Here is a 6,709-nt window from a genome sequence, read left to right as displayed (position 1 = left end):
TCCACCCAGACGCCAGTTTGTACTCAATCTCAAGGCACTTGGAGGCCTAATTGCTTTGGTTGTTCAGCTAGGTTATGTTCACCATCAGCCAAGGTCACCTGGTGTCGAGGAACCTTGTTCTGTATGCGAGGGGGTTCGCAGATGCGGAGCCCGATGATGTCCCCATGTTGAGCTAGGCCTCCACTATCCTGGCGGTGATGTATCGGGCCTTGTGCAATGCGTGCATGAAGAAGAAGCCACAACCCATATTTGTAGGGTGCCCACTATTGCTGCAGTTGTGGTCATAAAAGTGGTTTACGATCGGCCGGCCTATTGTAGACCAGTCCCTGTACCCTGAGGAATGGTATAGGGAACCAGAGGAGGACAGGCCCACCATAGGCTCGTTGTGGTGTCGACGTCGGGTACGTATGAAACATAGCTCTGCTTCACTTGCCACATATTTTAGTTCCGGTTTCTTACTATTGTTCTCCACAACCACACTAGGCGCATGAGTAGGCCCACCGTGCGTACGATCTTTTTAGGTCGCAGTTCGACCGTTTGTGTCCAAAGGACATGGTTTGGACCCCCTACAGCCACTTTATGATACAAGCCCGTGCACCTTTTGGTCTATCTCCGTTGTGCAGCAGCGATGAGGACTACTGGCTTATGAAGAAGCCGCTCGCCTTCGACATCTACGTCGAGGAGTACTCACCCCATCGCTTGATGAGGCAGTTCGGATGCTTCCAGGCGTGCCACCTCATCAACATTCGCACGGTTTCGGGCCATATTCATAGGTAATTGATATCAAATATATAATCCATAGCATTCGTCTCATTTATAGTCTATCTAACATGGTTGACTTGCAGGTATACACGAAAGGGCCAACCGGGTGGCAACATATAGGCAGATCGCTTAGCATAATACATCTTGACATGGGCCCATGCCCTTGAGGATGTTGTCAAGGAGCCTCATCCTTTTGCCGACCTGAGCTTCAAGGAGTACCTGCGATGGTACGTCCCACGTACACGTACACAGCTAACCTACACCCTAGATACTATCTGGCAGCACGTTGCTTTGACTACGGTGGCCTACCCAGACCATTGGGACGAGGACGCTGCATTAATGTCTTGTTTATTTATCATATAATCCTATAAGAACCGCTATAAACTGAAATTCTCATTTCATATTTGTTTCAACAAGCCGATATCATATACGATATCCATAGGGACACGACTGGAACCATGGAGCGCCTTAGGAAAGGGATGCAGCTTAGTGCGACGGATGTAGCTAGATTTGTCAAGCGGGTTTTTGACAAGACTGTGTGGGCCCTGAAGCTTACCTCATGTTGATCCACCGCAGGCATCGCCTGTGCTCCTTCCAGGTCGAGTGGGGTCCGCGTAGAGTCATCTAGGAGGTATGATGTGTAATGACCTCCACCAGGACCCACATCCACACTGCTACGTCGACCACGACCTCCAAGGCCAGACACAATAGGTACACATTTTTCATACGCATGGTGGTTAGCGATATTCTTTTGTTACTGATGCATTAATTTTAAAAAAAATATTAGGTGCACCTACATACTTATCGACGCTGACACCTAGACCATGGTCAGTGTTGACACCTTCACCCTGTTTTCATGTATTTCAATGAGACTATTCCAAATATCATATACATTAGTGAGCGAATAAACATGATTAAATGCATCAACATTTAAAGATGATAAAAAGGATACTCTTCACCAATTCATCTAATTACCTCTCCTTATTGGTGATGTCAGGTCTCATCTCTTCCTTGGTGACTCTCCAAACATCTAAACCTTTGGCTTGCAAAAAAACAAGACATTAGAATTTTCCAATAGAGAAAATTTGTGCCATCAAAAAGTGGAGCACTATAGGTATCCATCCCAACCTCTGATGTCACAACTCTAAGTTGTTAAGCCTATCACGAGCACAAGGCTCTGATACCAAGTGTGAGGAACAGTGATGTCATAAGAGGGGGTGAATTAGGACACTTAGAAACTATTATACTCCAAAAACTTCACAAGATAAATCTATCTCAATTTCTATTTAAATATGTTCTTGTTTATCTAGTGTATCTACTCTACTGTATAAGAGGATTGCAACCTAGTCTAGCAAGGTAAATTGCAAGTATGTAAATGTGGAAATATAAATAAGGTAGAGAGACAAACTCGACCTAAGAGATTTTTATCCCATGATATCGATGGCATGAATATCACCCCTAGTCCATGTTGAATCTCCACAAAGGATATGCTCCCAGTTGGCACGACTCTTCTGGTCACGGCTCTTGAGCTACCAAGTCACCAAGACAAGGTCTCAAGCACGATGATCCACAAAGCCACCAAGAAAAGGCCACACCACTAGCCCCTCTTATGGTCACTTGCCACTGTGATCACTTCAGAGCATGAGCTACCAAGGAAAGGGTCCCCGCGTCCCCGTACACATCTTACCACCGCTCCACACCAAGTCGGAGGGTCAACAAGCTTGAGCCACCAAGGCCCAAGGTGCCGGCGAGTCACAAAGACTCCAAGGCACCAAAATACCACTCGGTACAAGTTAGGATCACTCCTTGATCCCTTCTTCAAGCTATAGCACCTAGCTACAACTCACTCTAGGCCTATAAGCTCTAAACACTCTCTAATCTCGTGCTTAATTGCCTTGGATGATCACTTTAAGCACTTTGGTGGCTTGGATATCTTCTCAAGTGTGTAGGAGCTTCCTCTAGACTCCAGCAGCATGCCACACATCAAATGACTAAGTGGAGGGGTATTTATAGCCTCAAACCTGCCAACTAGTCGTATTCCCAATGACTCAGAAAGCTGTTAACACTGGATGATCTGATGAAAACTAGTATAAACACCGAACCATTCGACGAGTACAAACTCAGAAACTAACCGTTGGAACTAAACTCAAAGCCTCTATGGACACCAGACATTCCGATGTGCCTTCAAATTCATCACCGGACCTTCCGGTGAGTTATCCTGAGCCAGACTGCGCCACTTCTTCTCTATGTAAAATGCTTTGATGTATTGATCTTCAGAACACGGGACCTTTCGGTGGGTTGTTCTTCATTCTTCAACACTTACAATCACCTCTGCAAAAAATGCTCTGTTACTATAATCCGGTGAGCATAAACCAAACACCGGACCTTCTAGTAGGTTGATCTTTAGTATTTACACTTTCATTCTTCTCTGTAAGAAATACTTTAGTGCTATCCAGTGCAGATCACCGGACTATCCGGTAAGGTCCTCAGCCTTCTCCCATTTATCATAAATGCTCTGGTGAGTTCAACACACAGAGCTCCAGACGTTCTGGTGAGGCTAACAGTCTCTGAACACAAACCTCCGGTGAGTGCAAACTTCTCTGCACCGAACTATCCAATGAGGTCAATTCTCCTACGACTTCTCCAATTCAATCAAACTTTATCCTGACTACGGTGTCTTCTTGATGTATTGCATTAATGAGACCTACTAACATATATTCTTGATAAATATGTTAGTCCCAATGACTATGTTGTCATTAATCATCATGGCCTAATAGGGCCTTTTTCGCTACAGCATGCTGCTCTACTGCGTAGTGTGCTTGTGCCATGTGTGTAGCTCTGTGTTTGTGGATGTTTGTATGTATGTAGGTGAAGGGAGAGGAGAGGAGCATAGGACATGAAGTTGGCTTTTGCTGCTGGTGAGAAGATCAGAGAGGCACTGTGAACAAGAGGGGAAAGTGGTGGGAGCACTCTAAGCGGACGAACAATACTTGTGACTTTCAAATGATGAACAGTAACCGACGATGAACACAGAGAGGAAAGATCTGTGAGGTAGAGAACAGAGAGAGATTAAGAGAGAACACAGAGTGAGAGGAAAGTTAGAGAGAAAGAGAGATCTAAGAGTGAGAAACTTGAATGATAAATCCATAAAAATGTATTTGAATTTGAATTGAGATGAATGATGATTTAAAAATGAATAACTTGAATTTGAATTGAGTTGGGGTAATTCAAATGAATTTGAATTTGAAATTATTTTTGCACGAGGATTTAAATATGAGATCCAAACATTAACCTTGATTCGAATCGAATTGAATTGAATTTGGAAATGATTAAACTGGAATGTATTTGATTGTACCTCAAACAATTCGAATTTACATTCGAATACGAAACCAACGACGATTCGACTGAGTCTGGATTTGAGATAGGATTTGAAATAAAGGAAAAGTCGGGAGATTATTCTCGTGTTCAATATAAATTCAAATAGAATATTTGAATTTGAAACCAATTTGAAATGAGCCATGATATCAAATTAAGAGTTGAATTTGGATTTGGTATCAATTCAAATAAGAGTATTTGAATTAGGATTTAATTTTGAAACCCTGGCTTCGGTAGAGGATTTGAATTCAAAATATTTCAATTAATTTTGATTTTAGTTGAATTGAATCTAACGAATATATTCGAATTTGAGAGACCTTCAAATTGAAATCTCCACTCAAAAAACCATTAAAGCAATAAACCAAAATGCATATGATTCAAATTATTGCAAGAATTAAATTAGAAATTAATTTGGTGCTCTTTTGAATACTTAGCCAAAATAATATATTTTAATATATATATTCAAATATATATTCCCTTGATTTTATGTTGTTCTAAATAATTAGATTTTTTTTTTAAAAAAAGGAGTGAACTTTTGCTATTTTCTAAATGCTAAAACTCAAGATGCTATACACGAAGCGTCCAAGCCTGGCTCTACATGCTTCTGATGAGCATCAATAGTAGATGTCAGTGCAGTCTCTTCAGGGACAATTGTAGGTTTGTCCTTCGCTGTAGGCTTCTCACTCTCTTTAGTTACAATTATGAAAGAAGGTTGAGGTAGCTCGACCCTATGCTGTTGCGCGACAGGCCACATTGAAATAGGGGTAAAGCCAGCATCTTGAGCTTGACACGGTCTTGAAGCCAAGCACTCTAATAGGAAGTTATATCTCAGGTTCTGCTCAAGGTTCGGCGTTAGCTGAACACCCATTCTGCCATCCTCCAAGTGCACTTGGCCATCTGCCCGAATACGGACTTGCACATGACGTAACACGAAGTCTTGCAATTCTTGGAACCAGGCTTGCTAGTTTCTCTTCCTTCGCTCGTGCCTCCGCTAATTCTCATTGAGAGTATATGGGGCTCGGTATCTCATAGGTGAGAAGGGACGACGCGCCGATCACGTGGGGGCCTCACGCCTCAAGGCCTCATGACTGGAGGAAACTGCTTCATAGGGGGGCCAATCGCACCCAAAAGATCTCCTCGGATATGAGTAGTCTCGATGACATAGCTCTTGATCCCATCGAGTAGGCGGCCGCATTTGGCGTGGCCAATAAGACGAAGGCAAAGGACCTCTTTGTCAAGGAGCCTTGGCGTGTCAATCTTCCTGTGAATGAGGATTTGCAGGACAGGAACTGCCCCAATCCGCGAAGTCTCCAATGCAGTAGTACTATGAAGCTGTCTCTCAAGACCATTCATTTGGTCTCTAAGCTGTTGTAGTTGTTGTTGAACCTCATCCAACGAGGTGCCAGCACTTCGCTTGAAGGCTTGATGAACTGGTTGGTGTTGGTGTTAGATGAAAATGGGTCGAGCATCATGCCGACGTGAAGGCAAGGTACCCAGTGCTGAAAGCTAGCTAGACTGGGGTTGTGGAGCCTGCGCCTCCTTCCGAGACGTTGAGATAGGAACTCTTTAACGATAGCTTCTAGGGCAGCAAGACGGGATCGCTACGTATGACAAGTCCATGCACTGGGAATGGCTTCACTTGGAGCCGCTTCCTCTTGTGAGTGTTAGCTGGAGTGAGGCGAGAGACAATCTGATGCCAAAGTTTCTTGACCTTGACGAACTTCCGCCAGCAGTTCCAGTGCGTGTGACGGCTTCCGGCTTGATGGGCAAGGGTCATGCTTTGACGCATGCTCTCACAAACCGCATCTAAAGCCACTACTATCTTAGCTTTGGTCTTCTTGGTGAGGATGGACTCCTCTAGCATGGCAATAGCCTCAACAATAACGTTGCGGCACTCTACCTCTCTGCAAAAGTTTGCTTCTAAGCCTTCTTCATTATATGAGCTTGCATTAGCTCTTGCGTCAAGAGAGTCTAGACTTCACCCTCATGCTCGAAAATGACCACGGGCAGAAAGGCTCCGAGCTAGAGGGTCATCGGTGTTGAGTCGGGGGCAGGGATGAATTCACCTGCAACAACAACGTCTCTAATTAGTACTTTACCAATGACCTATTCGCAAGTAGCACGTGGAGACTCGAGCGACCATTGTGATGACCAATACAGCGCAGCAAATATGGGAGGAGAATCATATCCCACCGGACATGCCAATCTGTTTCATGGACTCGAAACTCGCGTCGAATTGTACATAAGCTTGAATATAATGAGTGCTGGCGTGCTAGTAAATACAAGGTATACAAAGAACAGGCTCGATAACAATTTGCTGCAGTGGCCACAAAATGTCTGATTCAGTCACCTGATGCGTCCACATCTCCTAATTTTAACGGTTATTCTAAATAGCAGTCAGCTAGTATAATTCGCGATTTCGATCAAAATTTGTTCCATCCGATCAGTTCCACGATTCATGCATCTTCCTCAGTTGTGCCAGTTCATTTCCGTTCACAGGCTTCCTTTCCCTTTTCGGCGCAGTTATTTTCTTTGCTGTTTTTGTTTGTGGTCTGGTTTTGACGGCTAGGGT

This window comes from Phragmites australis, chromosome 2 (assembly GCF_958298935.1).
Source record: "Phragmites australis chromosome 2, lpPhrAust1.1, whole genome shotgun sequence".
In the NCBI taxonomy this organism is placed as follows: Eukaryota; Viridiplantae; Streptophyta; class Magnoliopsida; order Poales; family Poaceae; genus Phragmites; species Phragmites australis.
Note: the sequence above shows the minus strand (reverse complement) of the source record.